Source organism: Convolutriloba macropyga, chromosome 13, assembly GCF_964194025.1.
Source record: "Convolutriloba macropyga chromosome 13, txConMacr16.3, whole genome shotgun sequence".
NCBI classification, from domain to species: domain Eukaryota; kingdom Metazoa; phylum Xenacoelomorpha; order Acoela; family Convolutidae; genus Convolutriloba; species Convolutriloba macropyga.
Genome location: NC_134480.1, coordinates 18,599,869 through 18,624,050, shown reverse-complemented (window position 1 = coordinate 18,624,050; position 24,182 = coordinate 18,599,869). Strand labels below are relative to the sequence as shown.

The window sequence follows — 24,182 nt, the reverse complement described above, 5'->3', positions numbered from 1 at the left end:
TCATTAAATTTTTTGGTGTTCGCTATTTGGTTTCAATGACTTGCGTTGTATGATTTTTGACGCTTGCTTCGCCAACGATTTCATTTTTATTCCATGTTTGCAAATTTTCAGAAACAAAAGACACGTTTGCAATGAATTCCAGACCAATGTTTACTCAAAAGCCATGTAAATTTTTGTTTGCATCTAGCAATATATTTGCAACTAACTTTACTTTTTTAATCTAAAATTCATTAAATCCAATTCTTGGTCAAATGATATCAAATTTTATCTTAAATTTGTCACTCGTTATTTGCGTATGTTGATTCTGATTTTTAGAAGTAACTTAATAAATGAAGTTTTAATTTGCATTTATGTCAGAATTGTCTTTTTTGTTCCCTGTAATATTTAATCACTAGGTATTTGATGCAGACATATTTGTTCCGACCCATATGTGGGGGGAGGAACGATATACTCAAATGGGTTTTTTTTGTTCAGAAAATTTTGGCCGATCGATATATTCAACTTAGAGAGTTGAAACTGGTATCATTAGAAAGCTCGTCCAGCGTAGAATTTGGAATTAAAAGTTTTTTGATTTTCGTATTCTACGGGGAGTTATCGAGGTTTAAACTCAAGAGAAAAGTAGAATGATTTTTGTTGTTTTTATTCACATTTTCCGTAATTGTTGACCAAATTCTCAAAAATTTTGCTAATATTCGTTAAAATTCTTTAGAACAATGTTATTGGCTTTACAGTAAAGGATAGAGAAAGCTCGGCAACTTGTTTTAATTGAGCTTTTGGTTAATATTTTTGCTAAATTTTTCGAATTAGCTTTTGTTTTCTACTTCGTTTAAATTTGCAGGAAGTAAAGGCCTAACATCTGCTGCCACAGTCTTTGAAAACTCCTAAGAAGACAACTGTACATTTGCTTCTTGTAGTAGTATTCTGGAATCGATTTTTTGCGTTTTTTCGAAAAATAAACCCAAAAATTATACGAAGTGTGGCTTATTTGTCTGTGGTTTATTGAAATATTTCATTTAGTTATTGATCTATTTTGCATAAATTTTGACAAATCGATTGTTTTTGTTGGACTAGGAGAAAAAAATAGGGCTAGGGGTCAACACATTATGGATTCTTACAATCAATAATTATTCGGATTATATTAGGGCGCGGTTTTTTTCATTTTTTTGCAGTTTTGATCTTTTTATGTTGATTACTGACATGAATTATTTCAAATCACGGCCCAACCAATGACTATCAATTGTAGTCACAACATAATAAGGCCACATGAAACAATTTTTTGTCTTCAGAGAAAAGCTCATAGTTTTCATGTCTTTGAATTTATATTTTTTTGTAGATTTTAGGTGATTTCCTTTTGTTTTAGATTCATTGGTAATACTTTTTGCAGCCCTATGACCATGTTGCATTAATTAACGAATCTTATGGGTTTATAGAAGCTGAAAGTGAGCCTACGCAAAGCTTTGAGTTATTATCTTATGCCTCTTATGACTTTGAATGTATTTGTTTTAAGAGAATGTTAGTGAAGTTTTGAAATTTGTCAATTTTTTATCTTCTTTCTGTACACGTGGAGCTTAGTCTCAAATTAAACAGGTCAGAATTCATTCCAATTGAAGTAAAAAATACTCATTACAATGGCTTTATTCTCAAGTAATGTTAGTTGTTTTTTCCCTTTTGAACTAATCATTTTAATTATAGCTCCAAATAGCATTGAAAAAATGCGCAAAATAAACAATTTTATTATTTTCAGTGAATATCTGATAGTTTTAACGACAGCAGAGCCGTTCTCTCAAAACTTTCGAGGGTTTGTGTCTTCGCCTGTAATTGTTGTTCTCTTCGTTTTCATACGATATGTCCCTGTAAATCAAAAGCCCTAATTGTTTTCAGACGTTTAAATGAATCTATGTACTGACTTTGGAATAGAGCTAAAAGTTTTAATGACTTTTATTTATTTTATGAAAATAATTTTTTATTTCCCAATATTTGCATATTTTAATGTATCTGGGGTTGTTGTTTGTTCTCTTTTCATCTTACCACACTAAAGATAGTTCCAACTGGCATTGAAGAAATGCGCAAAGGATTCTGTTTAAAGACTTCAGTGAATAGCCTGTATTTTTAAAAGCTGCGCATCCGTGCTCTCCCAAAATTTATTAGGATTTTTTTTTGTTTTTTTTTGCCTCTTAATGTCGTTCTTTCTGTTGTTGTTCGGTATATATATTACAATCAAAGTCTTTGAACGCTTCCACGGTTTTTAATTTAACCCAATTCTGATTTCAGTTGATAGTTAACGGTTTTAAAGATTTTCATTTATTTTCCCTGAAAAAAAACATTTTTGTTATTACCATTTTTTGTTATCTTTGTTGACAACAAGTAACCTATTCTTATAATTGACAGAAAAACATCAATTTTTTGATGCTCTAAACATTATATTTGAAGTGTTATAGCAGAAATATGTCTTGAAAGATATCTATTGAGCTTAGAAATGTGTTTTCATAAGAAATTTGTGTTTTCGATGCTGGTCAGTATTTGTGTTTCTTTTTGTTGTGTTTTCCACAAAGACGCTTTACCTAGACGACCCAGTTAAAATCGAAAGGGCTTAAAGCAAGTCATTTAATCTTTTTTGTCAGTTTAATAATTATATATGGTTTTTCGATGTATTATAGATATAATATGGCTTCAACACTGTGGCTTCGTTAATTTTTTTGCAAAATTTCTAATTCGTATTTGCTGTTTTTTGTCGTCCTATGATTTGGCATTAATATTAAAAAGCACAACTAGATTCCTGAGCAATTGCAAACTGTTCTCTTTCATAAGTTCAAAGCTTATGGTTTAATGGAACTTTTGAGCAAATTTCTTTAAAAAAAATTAGTTCGTTTTTGAGCTTTGTCCTTTTTATATTATTTCTTTCAATTTTGTAGCTTGGTCTCTGTAACGATAGATCGCATCCTCTTTCCAGTAAATCATGATCCAATCTTTATTTTAGTTTTTTTGAAAACCAATGGTTTTTTGGCTTTGGTACTACGCATTTTTATAAAAAAAAATTTGATTTTTGATATTCGCTCATACTGAGTTTTCTATTTTCTTTCCAGATTATGACACTAATGGGTTGGCCCGATTGGCGCTGTTAGTTCTGCAGTCGTCCAAAAAATTAAGCGACAAGTTTCAATTGCTTCACGTATAAATTAGTCTCCCTAATGAGCCGAGTTGATACGAAGTGGTTTCAATCAATTTGAACTTGGTTGTTTTTAAAAAATGAAAATTTTATTTTTGAACTTTGTCCTTTTTGCTCATTATTGTCTGCCTGTGACCAAGTAGCATTATTGAGAGGTCTTATATGTTATACAATGAACTTTTTATGAAATACAGGTTGATTTGTTTAGATCGGTTTGATCGGATTCCTTCTTCATTTTGTTGTTTTCTGTTTTTTTTAAATAAATTCATTGAGTTTTGTTCTGAATTAATGTTTGTTAGTATTTGTTTTTGTTTGTGTCTCGTCCATTACTCTCATTGTCGGCAAATCTCATCGGCTCTCTAATCCAGCTTTTTTTCACTTAATTGTTTGCTGAGAGTTTGACGAGTTTTTGATTCTTTTCTTTCTCTTCCTCATTTGGTTGACTAATAAATTAAAACGTCGATGAGCGGGGTCGGAACATCATGTGCGAACGCACATTAGCGAGCCTCCTTGTTTATTGAGCAATCAACTCAAGTTATCTTTTGTTTTGGTGATATAACTTTCCGAAAGTTGCACTGTCTACCGAATATTAATCACATGCATTTGTATCCACGGTTAACTTCGACTAAATTTATGAGTTCGCTCCGATTTTCTTTTTTTGAGGTTTTTCTTTATCATTCCTTATTATTTAAAAATTTTAGGAAACAACCAAAACCACGAAAAATAAAATTTGTTTTAAGTTGGCTCATTTTAAAACTAGTTTTTAAGACAAGCTCTAAATGTTACAGAAAGCAACGGTTTAATCAATTGAAAACTCTATTAAATCGGAGGTATAATTCAAGTTGTTTTTAATCAACTTCTAAGCGATAACAACAGTTGCACAACTTATTAATGTAATAATATGTTACCCCCTGATGAATAATGCAAAAATCTGAAATAGCAAAAATACAACGAAAATCGGAAATGAAACGCTAGTATAAGCGTCATAAATCTCTTGATAATCGTTATAGAAGTTGATTATAATTCGAAGCTTTGAATCCTTCTAAAAATTGTTACCTCCTCTCATTGCGTGTTCGATCGCAAATGATGTTTACTACCCAATACGGTGTGATCAGATTAAGCTCCGGAGTCGCATCTCAGCCTAAGCTGCTCTAACATTGAATTTATCTCTAACAAAATATTTACATAATCTTTTCTCTTATTCGTATAACGAAAAACATATGTTTCTTGTCAGTAGGCTCTTGTTTATAGTTTGTAGAAGGCCGTTTGTATTATTGAACCGTCTTTCACTTTGTTTTCCGTGTTTTACTCGAAATTTCAAAAGAAATATAATTTGAAACGACTAAATGGGTGATTTTTCAGCAGACCTTGATTTATTAGCAATAAATCCTGCAAATCTTGATATAAATCGGGGGTAGCCGCAAGAGTAGCCAAGAATTACCTTCGTGCCAAAACAGCAAGAACTCTGCTTTACAGATAAACTAAATCTCGCCCGCCTTGATCTAAGATTAATTCGGATCCAATTATGTGTTCCGGTTAGTATTCCAATATCGAAATATCAAACCGGAAAAGTTCTCAAATTTTGTCGTTCTTAGTTAAGTTATCCAGCTTGAGTTAGCTTAGGGTTCAAGGATTTCAATGCAATTTTTATTTTTAAAATTGTGCTGAAAATGTAGTAGGAGTCTGAGTTTGAATCAGAAAAAAAATCAGTCTGATTCAGAGTCTGCATCAGAGAATATCAGAGCAAAATGTGACGTGAACAGACTCTGAATCAGTACTGCGTAGTTAGTTAAAAACTTTCTGGTTCAGTACTAAATTCCTCTGAGTAATGTTAAGTACGGGAAGGTGGTGTTGAGGAGAGGCGTTAAGAGAGTATCACTGATCATTAACTGATCAGTGAATGAATCAGCGCTGGTCAAAACTGAATCTGTTGATATGCGTCATAGCAAAACAAAAAGAAAGTATTTTGAATGCAACTATGGAGTAGTTATAGCTGTAGCATTAGTGGGAATATAATGGCACCATTATTTGAAGGAGAATCAAATTGAATCGATACTTGCAGACCCTCGTTCTATTACCCACGCCTGTCTTACCACTTTCTGCACCAATTTCCTGCACCAGAAAAAAGCTATGAAAATTTTACTTCACCAACCCCCTCCTCCCCCCTCTCTACCCCCCCCCCCCCCCCCCCCCTCACCGCACACACGTAGGTAGGCGGCGATGAATGCATGTGCAGCAATATATAGAGGTGTATTAATCTATTCGCTCTCTCTATCTGCGGCCATCTACCCATAGCAACTAGGCGGCTTACTATGTCGCTTTAGGGCTCTTAAAGGCCTGTTAGAAAAGCCAAGTGACAACGCCATTAATGGCAGAGCTGCTCCTAAATTGATTAATAACCCACAAAATAGTACCCTACAGTACTAGTAGTACAGTAGCAGTACCCAACACGTCATATAACCAGAAACCCAGTCATCGATCAACCCATCATCAAGCATCTACCCACCACCACCAAAACATCCGACCCACCACCCCCTTGCCGCCGCAACATCCCGTAATTCCGAGCTAACCTTGAAGAACATTTTCGTACTTTCACACCTCTCACCCCTCGTCCTCGTTTGAACTAAATAACACTAACATTGCAATAAAGGGTTCTGTATTGTTTGCTAAGCGCTCACTGTGGTCTTCCTCTGTGGTGTTATTGTAACGTGTTTTCGTTTCACCCAAAGCTGCTCCTTTATTTTTTAAAAAGTCCAAAAAATCCTAACCTTTTTTTTAGATAGAGGTAGAGGGGAAGTGGTTAGGCTTAGGGCAAGCTGACTATGGAATAAATTTTTTGGGATCAAGAGCACCCAGAATATTTTCAATTCTCGGGTTCTATTCCCTGAGTTTTATCGGTGAACCCGGAGAAGGAAAAAGGATGTCTGTATCAGTACAGATCGGGGTGGGGGTATAGTGTATTCGGTTAAGAGGGTTGGAGTACAAAGGAAGGGAAGAGGAAGTGGGAAAGGGTTACAGGGCAAAATTAGTCTATCTTCTCTCTTCACCTCTTTACTACTTAAAACTAATTTCGTTCTCATTGATAGCAATGCTCTTACATGAAAGACTGAAGCTTGCTTAAGAAACAGAAGAATGCTAACTTTTATCTCAAATTCTTCACCTTCAAAATTATTCCCCATACGTTCTATTTCTTTTGTACTTTTGATGTATGGCAACAAATAAATAATATTGACCGATCATCTGGAAATTAAAAGACATGAAGTACATTTAAATAGGAAAAAAGTGGGAGTTAGAACAAGAAAAATAGTTAAAAAAATAGTTTTATGCATGATTAAGTAGTTTTGTGTTTATCGAGTAATGTTTGGTATTTTGTTGTCTATTTATCCTCTCCCTATTATTTTTTTGTTGACAAATAATCCCTCCTCCTTTGCCTGCAACATTAACATGCATAATAATTCGGTACCATATTAAAGTATAGACAAATGAATAATTCGGTTACATGACAATATACCCAATGCCATTCTACCCAATGCCAAAATACCCAATGCCATTATACCCAATATGCCAATATACCCAATGCCAAAATACCCAATGCCAATATACCCAATCGTCATAATAACAATAATCACTTTGATGCTAACTTTGATAAACGAATGCTCATTTTAAGTTCAAAGGAGAATTGGTATGGCGTAATTGTGCTTTAAAGAAATGACGTCAACTTTCAGAACGCTTGCAGAGAAAACTTAAAAGAGAACAAACAATTTTTGACAATTGAAATGCCGCTTTTAGGTTAAACCGCCTTTTAGGTCAAACCGCCTTTTAGGTCAAACCGCCTTTTAGGTCAAACCGCATTTTAGGTCAAACCGCCTTTTAGGTTAAATTTGTTTAAACTTAACACATAAAAGATAACACAAAATATCACTGTAAACATCAAAGCGGAATTGGCGCAGCGGTTAATGCATGCAACAAAAATCACGGCGGAGGTTCGAATTCCGGCGATTAAAAAATTTTCACGAAAAATTAAAAGTTGCCTTAATAAAAAGATTGGAAACTAAAAAACTGGGAAGAAGCCGGGAAAACCTGCCGATACCAGCTATGGGCGGTGTTGGGAGTGGATGGGGAGTGGAATGTAGAAAAGTACCCCACACAGAAATTCTACTGTCAAATTATCAGCTCTCTAGCTCTTCTAGTTTTTGAGTAAAGTTTTTTTACAAAAATTTTATTCAATGACCCCACGAAACGCACAAATAACAATTATAAAAGCTCAGGAATGTGTATAGTAAGCAAGTGAACGTAAATATGGGACAATATCATCAGTTTTAAAGTTTTTTGTAATATTTTTGACATTTTCATTTAGAACTCTGTACTTCTTTCGGCTCTTGTTCTCCTTTCCGCTTAAAGCTTTGATTATGTTGAATTTCTGGTTAGCGGCATCGAGTGATATCTTCTCCAGAAAAGTCCAAATGCAGGGATGGTTGCCTTGAAAAAGGGATGTAACCCCCAAATGCCAGCCTTCAACTGCATTTGTTGTTCTTGCTAAGCCTTCAGCTGCATCTTTGTCAGTCGTTGTCAGTTGTTCCCGTGTCGTAAAGGCAGAATTCTTTAAACTTGGCGGGCACTTCGAAATGTCTGTCTGTGATTGGCGGCTCCTGTAAGTTCTCGGATGCTTTTTGGCGGTTTAGTGTCCGATTTATTGCAGATCTGGTTGGCAAAGACAGCTGCGTTGCGATATCGGACCCGATTGGTAACAGACTGCTGGCAATTATCATGTTATTTACTGGGTTCTGTTCCGTTCTCGCTGTCTCCTTCATTTGACCAATAATCTGTTTCGCTTGTACATGTCCCGGAACAATTTCGTGGTTGTGCTCGTTTTTCTTGGATATTAATTGTTTTCCAGTGGTAATGGCCGTAACTTTACATTTATAAGAGCTCCATTTTGAGCATTTCCAATGCGTAGTAGTTTTTGTTTCTAACTTTTTTTGAAACTCATGTCCATCAAGGATTAAAGTTAATCGGTTCTGCTGGGACGTACCCCAAGTTATCTCGCTCATGTTTAGCGTCTATATTTGGCCAAGTTTAATGACTAGAATAACGAGTCAAGTTTCTTTGAACAATGCAGTTTCTGTGATAATTTTGCGTCTTGTTTACTTAAATTGCGTCTAATTTGTTAATTTGAACTTAATGGTAGACTGGTACTCTAATTGTGGGATTATACCTTAATTTCAGGATTATAACTATTAAATTATCAATAGGGTAGTTAGGCATTGGGTATAATTTAATTGGGTATAATGGCATTGGGTAATTTGGCATTGGGTATTTTGGTATTGGGTATTTTGGCACATTGGGTATTTTGGAATTGGGTATTATGGCATTGGGTATTATGGTATTGGGTATATTGTCCTGACACCGAATAATTCACAATCATGTCAAAACAGTCCATAATGTACTGAAATTTATTTTTAATTGACAGATCTTATAATAACTTGACACAAACGCGACAGAACTCCAGTCACGTTTTATACAGAGCGCGACGTTTTTTAGCCAATGAGAAGCAGACAGTCTATATCATGCTGAAAAATTAATTCCTCTTTTTTGCATATACAAATTTTACCTCAATTTTGGGGCATCATTTACATTAAGTATTCATTAGCATTTACAAAAATTTGGCAGCTACCGCAGGGGAAATTATAAAATACAAACTGTATATATTCCCTCACAATTTTGGAGAATAAAGTTTCAAGTTGAAATATAATGACACCTCCCTTGTTTAAAAAGTCACTCAATTTTTCCATTTATCCAGCAGCAGAAACTTTGTGTGGCGATTTTTTCCATCACTTTTTGTTTATTTTCTACATTTCATCAATTCCACCTCAATTGTTGAACAAATATTTATTTTTCAGGCCGCATTTACCAACAACCAATCTGGGCATGCAAAAGTGACTGAAGTAACTAACTGCTGGGCGGGTGTTGATTTTGTTCATTATTTTGAAGGCGTGAAGATTTTATTTTCAGAGTATTTTTATATTTTCTTCTGTCGGGCTTTGACTGAAATTTATGTTAGTTCACATCATATTTCTAACCATATTCAATTCATTGTATGCTTATAATACGAACTCTGATATAAATACATTGATTAATAAAAATAAAGCTAACAAGGCGGCTCGTTAATGTGCGTTCGCACATGATGTTCCGACCCGAGCTCATCTACATTTTTGACTAAAATGTCAACCAAATCAAGAGATAACAAAAATAGATGTTTGAGTTTAAAACAATCGTTACACATTCTATCTACTAATTGAATTACTAATGCCATGCTTCATTACAGCACCAACGTGACCTGACATTGAAGAGACTAGAAAAAAAATAGCACCAACAAAATTTTGGCGGCAAAAAATGAATATCTAAATTTAAAAGCACCTGGTAACAACGTCAAAATGCAGTCAGATAAAACCTTAACTACACAAGTTTACCTTTTACTAACTATACAGCAGATGAAAAGTTTTCTTAACGAGACTAGGTAACAAGCCGACAAAAAGAACGAACAGTGAGGCGAAACTTAAAAATTAATCAACATTTTTTGCACCAAGAAAATTCAAAAATCTTAAAAAACATTGGTTTTTAATAAAAAAATCCTTGATAAATTACTAAAAAGTCATTACAAAACCAAAAGCACCCGTCTGTGGTCAGACTATGCCATAGAAACAAACTAAAGAGAAACTCAAAAAATTACAAACGATTTGCGAAAACACAAACCTTTGCTACCATTAAAATCAATACCTATCATCTGAATATGTATTTTTAATTCAGTTGTTATTTCTGCTATTTCAGTTGAAGGATTTATACTGAAAGATTAAATAAGTTTACTTGGGCCACATTTAAAAACCATTGGGATCTGTTATTACGCGATTGTTCTGAAGGAAGAGAAAAAGAAACGCAAAAAATGGCCATTCAATAAACGTTCAGAAAAACGAAACAACAGTGGCACATAATATCAATATATATGTTATTTCTTGAAATACACGAAATTCGATGGGACATCTGATTGATGAATAGAAGTTAAATTTGACGAAAGGAACCTATTCGCTATATACTGAATGTTTCGAGCAACATCATTCATTCAGTCCTCAATTACAAGCCTATGAGATCTGTGAGCAATTTACGGCTACCTAAAGAACAAAAACAGCGAATTCAGGAAAAAAAATTGAGCGACAAAAGGGTCGAAGGCATTAAAAAAATGAACTTTTCACTAAACACTCTTCAATTTTAAATTAATTTTTCAGGAGCAATGGGAAAACCTTTTTTATCAATATAATTTCAAAAAATCAACAAATATAAACAAATACATTAGACGCACGAAAATTGCGGGAAAACACGTATTATCAACGCCATTAAATTCATTAGCCTTCAACGGAAGCCAGTATATACAATAAATGATGCCTCGAGGGGACAATAAGTTTTTTTGCCAATCGTATTTCATCAATAAGACCTTACAACAAGTTAATGACTATGAAAACAACAACAGAGAGAGGCAAAAACCACAAATTCAGTAGAAAAGTGCCTGAAGAAAATGTCGAAGCAACTCAAATCATAAGCTCTTCCCTGAAAACTTTATTTATGATCCGTTGAACTTCTTCCCTAAACCAATAGGGACTCTCAGCAGTAAGATGATGTGATAAGATTTCAAAAGGATCGAAAAACAAAATAAAGTACCCAAAAAAAAATATGAATTCTCGTGGCATTGATGTTTTAAAACTAATAGGTAGAAGATAAAACCGCTAACCAGATTAATTTTGGCTATAGTAGAACGGAAATGGATTCTGTTAGAAACAACAATGACCAAGAGTATTCACGAAAAAAAATTAGGAATGGTTGAATTTCAAAAAAGTTTCGAAAAATTATTTTTAAACCCTTAACAGCCAGTAAACTCAATCTTTCATCGGAGCTCAATGACGATGCTCAGATATAACCCATAGGGAGGAAAATGATGTCTGTCATGCATAGATAGTTAAAAAGACATCACAATAAGTCTTATGACAGAAAACAATCACAAAAACAGCAAAAACTAAAATTCAGTAGAAAAATGCGAGAAGAAAGTGTCGAAGACAATTAAACCATTAGCTATTCTCTGAAAACTTTCTCTGTGATCCACTGAACGTCCTCTCTAAGCCAATTGGATTACAATAATCTTTGGATAATGTGATAAAGAGTTCAAAAGTGACCAATAATTCAAAAAATCCAAAAAAAAAATTTAAAAAAATTGAAATCTTTGTCATTGAAGTCATATAACCAATAGCTAGAAGATAAAACAGCTAAACAGAATATTTTTAGTCGCAGTAAAAAGCAAGTGGGTCCAGTCAATACTGAAACTCACTAACAGTTCAAGAAAAATTTAGGAATTGTTATTGTTCAAATAAAATTTTCGAAAAATGATTTTTATTTTAACAGACATTAAATTCAATAGCTTTCAACGGAAGTCAATAAAAACGCTCAAAGATGCCCCGGTGGCAGTACATTTATGTTTGTCATGCATAGGTATTCATTATGAGATCACAGTAAGTATAATGACTATTAAAACAACAAAAAAAACAGGAGAAAACCAAAAAATCAGTAGAAAAGTGCAAGAAGAACGTGTCGAAGCCATTTAAACCATAAATTTTTGTTTAAAATTTTTATTGGTCATCCACAGAACATCGTTTTTAAGCTAATGGGAACTGTCAATATTTGGATAATGTGATAAGATTTCAAAAGTAACCAATAATACGTAAAAATCCAAAAAAAATTTTAAAAAATTGAAATTTTTTGTCATTGAAGTCATATAACCAATAGATAGAAGATAAAACCGCTAACCAGTTTAATTTTGGTTGCAGTAGGAAGGAAGAGGGTGCTCTCACCCCTGGACTGACTTACAATTCACTATAATAAGATTATGATTCTTTAATATTCAAAAAAAAAATTCGAAAAATTATTTTTTAAGTCTTAACAGCCATTAGCCGCCCCCTCAATGAAATAGACATGTTCACTTAATGCTCATTATGGAACATATTGCACTGTTAGTCAATGAATCCCTACCATAGGACTCCAAAAAAAATAGTAAAACTTCAAAAAGAAATTCAAAATTTCATTCAAAATTACGAAAACTCAGAATCGAAGCCAAAAAAAAACATGAGCAATTCCTTGAAAACGACGTTTTTTGTTCATTGCGCTTCATTCGACTATAAAGGAGTTTTGTCATTAATAGAACGTCGATATAAAATGTGACTTGTCTCTAGGTGACTTAAAAAAGCAAAAAAGAGAAAAGTTTTATTAAAAAAAGGGCTCTCAATTAGAGTTCGATTTTTTTTTGATAGTGAACTTCCCTATGAGACCAGAACTAGTCTTTCTATCGCCTTGCATTCAACTTTTACGAACTCAAAATTTATTCTTTTTATAGAAATTTGAATTAATGTTTTCGTAAAAAAGATCTTAGTTTGAAGAAAATTGTACTAAAAGTGAACAATCATGCTAAAGATCCCATTGTTCACACAAAACTTCAATCCTCGATAACTCCTCGAAAAAAACGAAATTCAAAAAAATCTTTTTACTTTTGAATTCTACGCTGGACCAGCTTTTTGATGATACCACTCACATTTCTCTACGACGAATATATCGATCGGCCAAAATTCACTGAACAAAAAAAAAAAAAAAACCCATTTGAGTATATAGTTCCTTCCCCCACAAGTGGGGTCGGAACAAAAATTCAAGACGCAAAACTACATAATAAACAGGCTGTATTTGGAGGGCGTTGACAGTAACACTCCGATTCATTTTTTCCTCAAATTTTATAAGGATCGACTGGAAATCGATAGAATTTTAATTGATCTAAATTATACAAAATTAAGGACAGTAGTGTCGAACAAACTCCAGTTAGAAGATTGCCAGTTTTCTGTAAAAACCATTAAGCTGAATCTCGCGTGAAATATGTTCATCTTGACCATGCCTCCATTTGTTTCAAACAAATTTTTGACAAGAAAATAATAAGAGAATGTAAAATTTAATCTTTTCCTATTTTTATACCGGTAAGGAAAACACAAAAACAGTCTCGTGGTCAAGATACCAATAAGTAATTTTGTGAACAATTTTTTTTTTAAAATACGGAAAACTTCACACTAGCAAAATAGAAAATATTTTCAAAATTTGTCAAGCACAATATATATTAGGACAACCCTTCTCGAAATTTTTTCTGGCATTTTTTTATACACACATTACTCTGAGCATTTACGAGCCAATAAGAAAAAAATAAAGGCAAGAATTTGAAACTGACAAGTAGTCGCCTGAAATACTCTGATCTATTCAGGGAGTAGTATATTCTGTATCACAAAAGATCTTTTTCCAATAAGGTATTAGTTAGATTTCGAATTTTGTTTAAAGAGAAAATTTTGTTGGTCGCGTTAGTCGTCTGCGTCAACAAACTTTGCGCATGATTTTGTCAATTAGTGTAGCCAGTTTTTTCGTGTCTTGACGCAAACATCTATCATGCAGTAAAAAACAGCTTAAAAATAGGCTATAAGAATTTTGGTTTTAGAAAAATCATGGAGCATTAACACTTTTTGCTAATCTCTATAACTCTATCTTTTTGCCTAATTTTGGTAATTTTGCGGCAATTCTGCCATTTTATGCTGTCTGTTTTTTGCCGCAAAAAATTAAAATTAAGTTCTTGTTTGCCAGTATCTGCAATATCTTGCTGTTTAATTGCTCATCTGTTTTGCATAATAAACAAAAATCAAAAACAGCTTTGAAACAATAAATAACATATATTGTGAAAATTTGCAATATCAATTAAAAGTAATTCTTCTTGAGACATTTTCTGACCAATGCTCGTCTACTAAACCAATGCGCTCATTTACTTAGCTTTTTGGTTGCTTGAGAAAAGAATACGGAAAATGCTTGCTTTCCTTTGAAATTCTGGCAATTTGACAATGTCTTTCTACCAGTCTTTTTCTCTTTTTGTTGAAAAACAAAGCCTGCGAAGATTAATTTTTCTGGTAAATTAAAAATGGAATAATGATAACGCCTTTTTTGAATCAAGACATGATTTTGTTTATGCAACACTTCTTTTGAAACAATGTACATACTGCTTTTTGCTTTTGTTTTTTTTTTACTTTTTCTCAAAAGATGAAAACAGACCTCTAGGATAAAATCTGAATGGTGAACTTCATTTGAGTTGTAAGATTCTGAATTTCTAGGAGCATGTTTGCTGTAATTTTGTTGTAGATTTGATCGAAATCAGTCCTCAGCAAAAAATGTTGAAACATTTTTTTGAGTCCCTATGTCCTATCTTTCATAATAATGCGGTCGCGTTTCAAAACAGTTAATGTGTCAACATTAATAATTAGTTCTACTTATATTTTTAAAATTGTTGACTATTTTTGTCCAATGCTTATTCTAAGATGCGTTTTCTTCACAGGGAAAACGATGGGAAGTTATAAATACTGGTGAAAGTGTTCATTAAGACAACAAAGAGCTCTTCATTCCTTTTGTGAGCTTTGAAAAAAGTGGTATGTATCATTTTAATTTTCTCATTCTTCATTTGTGAAATTGTGATTTTTTTTACTTGGACCCTCTATGCGTATTCACGCCTATTTTCTACATTTATATTTCTATTTTTCCGTATTATTTTTAATTTTTACCACTGTTTTTTGCGGATGAAGTAAGTATGATAGGAAAATTTTTCAAATAGAAAACTTCCGTGGACTTCATCACACAAACCTGAGCAATTAAATCAGTTTCCCGAAGTTTGGGGTCCGTTTCTTAATTTGATTCTGCCAGCTGTGAAAATCAAGTTGTCCTTTAAGCTTAAATAAGTAAAGGAATTAGTCCCAAGAGCTGTTTCCGACTATTACTGACAGGTTCTACATTTTTGACACAATAGTTCACATTATGAGTTGCTGAGGACTTTATTTACGGATTTTATGTACGTATATTTTTTCAGATATTTTTCTAATGAAATTCCTCTAATCATTGGTGCTAATTGACAGTTTTTTTAGAGGTTGTCGTAGCTTGAAAAAAACTGTGATGTTACAAAGTATTGTTTGCTACAAAAGTTGTGAAGGAACTTTAAGACCAATTTGGCGAAAATTTCCAAAATTTATTTAAAATTGGAAACTTTTTGAGCATTCGGTAATCTGGCTATTAGTTTTTCGCAAAATTTAGTCTACACTTAATGGAAAACAACTCACTAATGCAAAAATTTACCACATGTACATTATAGTTTAACCAAAAAATTAAATGTCGATTAAAACACTGTATAGGAAAAACGTTGATGAAAAAGGGCTTTATTTTTGTTTCAGTTCCAATTCTGATTGTGAAAAGCACACCATATGTTAGCCCACTGTTTTCTGACACATTTTCAGCCTCTTTTTCATTTAAACCCGAAATAAATTGAACCATACATTATTTTATACCGATTTTCAGCTGCCTTTAATCGAAGATAAAAAATTCTCAACCAATTCTAAATAATACCACTAATAAAAACAAAAATGGATATGAAAACACTGGGGTATGACTCTTGCATTTTCAATCCCCACTATTATTTTGATCTATGGACTAATGGTTCAAAGTTTTCCGGAAGATAAAGCTAAAGAATCATCAATCAAAAACAAAATTACAGCCATTGGCTAATTAGTTATTCTCTCTAGTCCCTGATAGAGTATATATAAGCAATTGAAAAACGGATTGAACTCTAGAACATTTATTGTTTTATTGCATCTTCCGGTCAGCATAGTAACTTCCAACTTTGACTTTAACTTTTGTTAAAAACAAAAAAAAGGTTGTGGAAGAAGGCAATGCGTTTTATGTTAAAAGAGTATACAAGTTTATCAAAACCCGGAACTGCTCGAAATTTCAACGCTACTTGTGACAAATTTCCCCATTTAGTCAAGATGACCATCCTTTTCGAGTACACGGTGAACACAATCATAACCCTCTAACGGAAATTCATAGAAGAAGTTCAAACAACAGATTAAAAATTTAACGCCAACAGCAGCCCTAGCCTCCTCTATATTAATAATGCCCGACCTTTATTTGGGCCCGTATGCCTTGCCGCCGTAACCCTAATTAATAGAGACCTCGTAGCAGTTGAGAAAAAAATACAAACAGTTTCAATGAAGGAACTGTTGGACCGGCATTTCATTCTACCCCATTTGATAAACAAATTTAGGGTCTGACAGCTGAATAAATGACAATGAGCGTCTCTCAAGTTTTTGTTTTTTTTGTATGTGATAGGAATTCTCCTCGAGATTTCTAAGTTTTGGCCTGCGGAAGGAACTTTCAAATTATCACCTGAATTCTTCTACCGAGTTTACACATTTTATCTATGCACTATCGATATTTCTCCAGCTTGTTTGCACGCTATCTGTTCGAACAAAATGGGGAAAAGGTACTGCCGGCTGTTTGATGTTTTACTAGAAACTATTACTCCAGTTGCAAATGCGAAAATTTTGTGCGATTTTGAACTTGCCCCGAATAGTGACTTTCAGAAACGCCATCTGTATGCCATGTTAACGGGCTGCTATTTCCATTTAACCTAAATTTCTTTTATACGGAAGGTTAGAGAACTTGGATTGCATAAGCTGGTGTCAGAAAAGCAAGACAAGACATTTTAATTTGGCAAAGAGTATCATTTTCCCTAGAAAAAACAGTTGCCCTTAGTTTTTTCGAAAAGTGTACAACATACAAAATTGTTTAATGATGCAAATTCAATGACGTATAGGTCAAGATGTTTTTGATTTTGTTAAGGGCTGTTGGCATTGCATTGTCATACCTAAAACTCTCTTTTTGTATCTTGCCGGAACAAAAATTGTTGCACGCAGGCTACCGTCTTTGGGATGGTCACCAAATGCAGTAATATGATGCATTGTATGACGCGTGAGAAAGTTTTCTGCCAGGAACAGTATCATGAGACCCGTCTTTAATTGATTTCCTTAGTTTTTATTTGTTTGGTTGAGCTCAATTGAAGAAAATTTTCCCTAATAACCAATGATGAAAATGCCGGACATTGATAGTTCTTTTTTGCACTGTTAACAAAACTTTTCTGTAGGATTGGGGCACAAACAAATAATTTTCTGGATGATGGTTTGTTTTGGTTCGCAATGGTTTGTTCAGCGTAGCCTAATACAGGTAAAAATTGGCAATTACTACTAACATTTAACATTGCAATGACGTAGATCAATTGTAGATTATTGTAAATAGTGATAGAAATGATCGTTAGCTTTAGAAATAAACGGATAGAAAATTGTTATCTTCTTAGAATGCTATGGTCAAAAAGCCATTGCGCTCGAAATACTCAGTTTTTTTTTAAAATGCTCACAAGTTTTTGTTTGTTTTTGATCGCTTTCAAGCTTTTAGGTGAACAAATTATGCCAGTTAGTGGTAAAAATATCCAAAAATTGGCCAGCTTTGTTTTTCTTCAGAAAATACATAACTGGTTCACGTGTTGTGTGGTGTTATCTGGTGGTGTTTGCACAATTGTCAAATGCGTTTCCTTGTCAATCAGAATTTGGCAAATATAAAGAAGACAGATTAATAAATCGCTTTAACTTTAACAGCCTGCGTCCGTTTAGGAGCTGAGCTGAGCTGACATTTCTTCTCCTTAATTTCCTGTGTCTTTTTCTCTTTATTTCTATCTATTTTGTTCACTTATTCCAGCAATAACTGCAGTACTGCTAAGCTCCCTCCCCCTTCGGCAGAGACCTTTATGATTTCTCCCATGGCCCTCAGATTCCCAGTCTCCCCTACGGCTTCCGTCTAATCTCAAATGGGATTCAGGCTTTTGTCTGTAATAGATTAATATTGACTTGTTTTTGCATCAAACTTCAAAATTGTGGTAAGTCTGCCGTTTTTCTACATTTTTATCGCCAAAGACCTCTCGAACCCCCTTTCATGACTGCCAGTTTTGTTCAAGACGTTGAAAAATGACAATAATAATAATTGTGGTTTCTGCGAAATCGAAGCGGAACAGCATTAGGCTTCAGGGGCCTGTTTTCAACTGCCTATTCTCTTACTATTCTCCGCATTTCAGACTGTTATTTTCATGAACAGTTGAACAGTTTCACGAACAGTTGAACAGTTTCATGAACAGTTGAACAGTTTAATGAACAATTGAAAAATCAGACGTTTCGCGGAAGTTAACAAAAATTTTTGATTTTTATTCTCTCTTTTGTAAAATAATTTGTCTCGGGACAAAATATTTGCAGATCTCATTTTCTACAGCTAACTCTGAAATACGTCTGAAATTTTGAAACATTTTTTTGGGATCTACCTAATCTGTCATTGAGAGTTTTTCCTTGTTTGCAACCCAAATGCTTGCAAAAACTGCCACAAATCTGCTCTATAAATTGAAGGCATTAATTAGAGGGAAAACTTCAATTATCTACATATTGTTGAAAAGCCTTGTTCAAAAATTCAAGAGCAATGATAAAGGCTGCACAACACAACTGCTGGTAGTGATTTGTCACAACAATTAAGTTGTTCATACCAACAAATTGATCAAAATGTTTCGCATGAATACGTGCGAAACTCATAAAAGTCCTACATGGAATTTTAGCAATACACACTGCATCAAACTATATGCTATCCAAAATCAGGGTAAAAATTTGTTTATTAACTCAAAAAATTATAAAAATTTTGAGACAAATTATTCAAAAAACGTTTGAGCGAGAACCTGTTAACTAACAAAAAACAGGAGTTGAAAGCTCTTCAATTGTAACCCAAGTGATAAGCAAAAAATGCCCAAAACGAAAATCGATATTATTATTTTCAATAAGATGTAAATTTACAAAAAGAAAATATGTCAAAGACAGAAAAAGGGGTGATAGATATATTTTAACTTATTCTATTAGGCATCTGACATCTGTAACAATAATGCATAGTCTCCAAATGATCACATGTTCTAAACATAATGTCCAAACATAATTAGTTCTTCAAGAAAAATTTCAAGAAATTTAGAAATCAGTTGAATAGTAAACAACTTGAACATTTGTTTAGAACTTGAAACTCAATTTGAACATTTGAAGTTGAACCTTTGAGTAACTGTAGCAGGTTGTTTGTCTTTGAGGATGATAACAAAAAAGTAAGGTACGAAAAAATACACGAAGTTCAGACAATTCGAAGCAACACCTGAAAAAGCAGTTGTAGTTGTTCATTACGTCAAAATTTGCATGATCAATAATTATCTCATTCTGAGTTGCATGAAATCGGTATGACACATAATCTATATATTTTCATTGTTTTCAGGGTTATTTTTCCGACCCCACTAGCGGGGGGAGGAACTATATACTCAAATGGGTTTTTCTTTGTTCAGACAACTTTGGCCGACCGATATAATCATCAAATAGAAATGTGAGTGGTATCTTTAAAAAGCTCGTCCAGCGTAGAATTTGAAACTAAAAACATTTTTTTTAATTTCGTTTGTTTTTTCGAGGAGTTATCGAGGAATGATGTTTTATGTGAACAAGTGATATTTGACATGATTTCGTTAACTTTTAGTGTAATTTTTCAAATTAAGATATTTTTTATAACATTATTGATCCAAAATTACATTTCGGAAAAGGTGGTAAAAATATCCAAAAATTGGCCTGTTTTGTTTTTCTTCAGAAAATACATAACTGGTTCACGTGTTGTGTGGTGTTATCTGGTGGTGTTTGCACAATTGTCAAATGCGTTTCCTTGTCAATCAGAATTTGGCAAATATAAAGAAGACAGATTAATAAATCGCTTTAACTTTAACAGCCTGCGTCCGTTTAGGAGCTGAGCTGAGCTGACGTTTCTTCTCCTTAATTTCCTGTGTCTTTTTCTCTTTATTTCTATCTATTTTGTTCACTTACTCCAGCAATAACTGCAGTACTGCTAAGCTCCCCCCTTCGGCAGAGACCTTTATGATTTCTCCCATGGCCCTCAGATTCCCAGTCTCCCCTACGGCTTCCGTCTAATCTCAAATGGGATTCAGGCTTTTGTCTGTAATAGATTAATATTGACTTGTTTTTGCATCAAACTTCAAAATTGTGGTAAGTCTGCCGTTTTTCTACATTTTTATCGCCAAAGACCTCTCGAACCCCCTTTCATGACTGCCAGTTTTGTTCAAGACGTTGAAAAATGACAATAATAATAATTGTGGTTTCTGCGAAATCGAAGCGGAACAGCATTAGGCTTCAGGGGCCTGTTTTCAACTGCCTATTCTCTTACTATTCTCCGCATTTCAGACTGTTATTTTCATGAACAGTTGAACAGTTTCACGAACAGTTGAACAGTTTCATGAACAGTTGAACAGTTTAATGAACAATTGAAAAATCAGACGTTTCGCGGAAGTTAACAAAAATTTTTGATTTTTATTTTCTCTTTTGTAAAATAATTTGTCTCGGGACAAAATATTTGCAGATCTCATTTTCTACAGCTAACTCTGAAATACGTCTGAAATTTTGAAACATTTTTTTGGGATCTACCTAATCTGTCATTGAGAGTTTTTCCTTGTTTGCAACCCAAATGCTTGCAAAAACTGCCACAAATCTGCTCTATAAATTGAAGGCATTAATTAGAGGGAAAACTTCAATTATCTACATATTGTTGAAAAGCCTTGTTCAAAAATTCAAGAGCAATGATAAAGGCTGCACAACACAACTGCTGGTAGTGATTTGTCACAACAATTAAGTTGTTCATACCAACAAATTGATCAAAATGTTTCGCATGAATACGTGCGAAACTCATAAAAGTCCTACATGGAATTTTAGCAATACACACTGCATCAAACTATATGCTATCCAAAATCAGGGTAAAAATTTGTTTATTAACTCAAAAAATTATAAAAATTTTGAGACAAATTATTCAAAAAACGTTTGAGCGAGAACCTGTTAACTAACAAAAAACAGGATTTGAAAGCTCTTCAATTGTAACCCAAGTAATAAGCAAAAAATGCCCAAAACGAAAATCGATATTATTATTTTCAATAAGATGTAAATTTACAAAAAGAAAATATGTCAAAGACAGAAAAAGGGGTGATAGATATATTTTAACTTATTCTATTAGGCATCTGACATCTGTAACAATAATGCATAGTCTCCAAATGATCACATGTTCTAAACATAATGTCCAAACATAATTAGTTCTTCAAGAAAAATTTCAAGAAATTTAGAAATCAGTTGAATAGTAAACAACTTGAACATTTGTTTAGAACTTGAAACTCAATTTGAACATTTGAAGTTGAACCTTTGAGTAACTGTAGCAGGTTGTTTGTCTTTGAGGATGATAACAAAAAAGTAAGGTACGAAAAAATACACGAAGTTCAGACAATTCGAAGCAACACCTGAAAAAGCAGTTGTAGTTGTTCATTACGTCAAAATTTGCATGATCAATAATTATCTCATTCTGAGTTGCATGAAATCGGTATGACACATAATCTATATATTTTCATTGTTTTCAGGGTTATTGTTCCGACCCCACTAGCGGGGGGAGGAACTATATACTCAAATGGGTTTTTCTTTGTTCAGACAACTTTGGCCGACCGATATAATCATCAAATAGAAATGTGAGTGGTATCTTTAAAAAGCTCGTCCAGCGTAGAATTTGAAACTAAAAACATTTTTTTAAATTTCGTTTGTTTTTTCGAGGAGTTATCGAGGAATGATGTTTTGTGTGAACAAGTGATATTTGACATGATTTCGTTAACTTTTAGTGTAATTTTTCAAATTAAGATATTTTTTATAACATTATTGATCCAAAATTACATTTCGGAAAAGGTGGTAAAAATATCCAAAAATTGGCCTGTTTTGTTTTTCTTCAGAAAATACATAACTGGTTCACGTGTTGTGTGGTGTTATCTGGTGGTGTTTGCACAATTGTCAAATGCGTTTCCTTGTCAATCAGAATTTGGCAAATATAAAGAAGACAGATTAATAAATCGCTTTAACTTTAACAGCCTGCGTCCGTTTAGGAGCTGAGCTGAGCTGACGTTTCTTCTCCTTAATTTCCTGTGTCTTTTTCTCTTTATTTCTATCTATTTTGTTCACTTACTCCAGCAATAACTGCAGTACTGCTAAGCTCCCCCCTTCGGCAGAGACCTTTATGATTTCTCCCATGGCCCTCAGATTCCCAGTCTCCCCTACGGCTTCCGTCTAATCTCAAATGGGATTCAGGCTTTTGTCTGTAATAGATTAATATTGACTTGTTTTTGCATCAAACTTCAAAATTGTGGTAAGTCTGCCGTTTTTCTACATTTTTATCGCCAAAGACCTCTCGAACCCCCTTTCATGACTGCCAGTTTTGTTCAAGACGTTGAAAAATGACAATAATAATAATTGTGGTTTCTGCGAAATCGAAGCGGAACAGCATTAGGCTTCAGGGGCCTGTTTTCAACTGCCTATTCTCTTACTATTCTCCGCATTTCAGACTGTTATTTTCATGAACAGTTGAACAGTTTCACGAACAGTTGAACAGTTTCATGAACAGTTGAACAGTTTAATGAACAATTGAAAAATCAGACGTTTCGCGGAAGTTAACAAAAATTTTTGATTTTTATTCTCTCTTTTGTAAAATAATTTGTCTCGGGACAAAATATTTGCAGATCTCATTTTCTACAGCTAACTCTGAAATACGTCTGAAATTTTGAAACATTTTTTTGGGATCTACCTAATCTGTCATTGAGAGTTTTTCCTTGTTTGCAACCCAAATGCTTGCAAAAACTGCCACAAATCTGCTCTATAAATTGAAGGCATTAATTAGAGGGAAAACTTCAATTATCTACATATTGTTGAAAAGCCTTGTTCAAAAATTCAAGAGCAATGATAAAGGCTGCACAACACAACTGCTGGTAGTGATTTGTCACAACAATTAAGTTGTTCATACCAACAAATTGATCAAAATGTTTCGCATGAATACGTGCGAAACTCATAAAAGTCCTACATGGAATTTTAGCAATACACACTGCATCAAACTATATGCTATCCAAAATCAGGGTAAAAATTTGTTTATTAACTCAAAAAATTATAAAAATTTTGAGACAAATTATTCAAAAAACGTTTGAGCGAGAACCTGTTAACTAACAAAAAACAGGATTTGAAAGCTCTTCAATTGTAACCCAAGTAATAAGCAAAAAATGCCCAAAACGAAAATCGATATTATTATTTTCAATAAGATGTAAATTTACAAAAAGAAAATATGTCAAAGACAGAAAAAGGGGTGATAGATATATTTTAACTTATTCTATTAGGCATCTGACATCTGTAACAATAATGCATAGTCTCCAAATGATCACATGTTCTAAACATAATGTCCAAACATAATTAGTTCTTCAAGAAAAATTTCAAGAAATTTAGAAATCAGTTGAATAGTAAACAACTTGAACATTTGTTTAGAACTTGAAACTCAATTTGAACATTTGAAGTTGAACCTTTGAGTAACTGTAGCAGGTTGTTTGTCTTTGAGGATGATAACAAAAAAGTAAGGTACGAAAAAATACACGAAGTTCAGACAATTCGAAGCAACACCTGAAAAAGCAGTTGTAGTTGTTCATTACGTCAAAATTTGCATGATCAATAATTATCTCATTCTGAGTTGCATGAAATCGGTATGACACATAATCTATATATTTTCATTGTTTTCAGGGTTATTGTTCCGACCCCACTAGCGGGGGGAGGAACTATATACTCAAATGGGTTTTTCTTTGTTCAGACAACTTTGGCCGACCGATATAATCATCAAATAGAAATGTGAGTGGTATCTTTAAAAAGCTCGTCCAGCGTAGAATTTGAAACTAAAAACATTTTTTTTAATTTCGTTTGTTTTTTCGAGGAGTTATCGAGGAATGATGTTTTGTGTGAACAAGTGATATTTGACATGATTTCGTTAACTTTTAGTGTAGTTTTTCAAATTAAGATATTTTTTATAACATTATTGATCCAAAATTACATTTCACGCCACAAAAAAGAATGAATTTAGACGAAAGGTGATAAAAAAAGCCTAGTTTTGGTCTCATAGGGAAGTTTACTATCAA

General features: G+C 33.4%; 1 protein-coding gene across 11 annotated transcripts in view; it reads left to right on the top strand.

Moving 5' to 3' along the window:
• Positions 1-24,182, top strand: part of LOC142352289 (high affinity choline transporter 1-like) — a 119,714-nt gene that overhangs the window by 36,397 nt on the left and 59,135 nt on the right. Inside the window, exon 1 of one of the 11 annotated variants that reach the window (XM_075404795.1) lies at positions 8,726-9,222. The exons of 8 other annotated variants lie outside the window; for them this stretch is intronic. The gene's annotated coding sequence lies outside the window, so the exon portion shown is untranslated. Of the gene's footprint in view, positions 1-8,725; positions 9,223-14,676; positions 14,701-22,267; positions 22,385-24,182 lie in introns of those variants that run through there. 2 more of the 11 variants (XM_075404802.1, XM_075404794.1) reach the window with 2 other exon arrangements.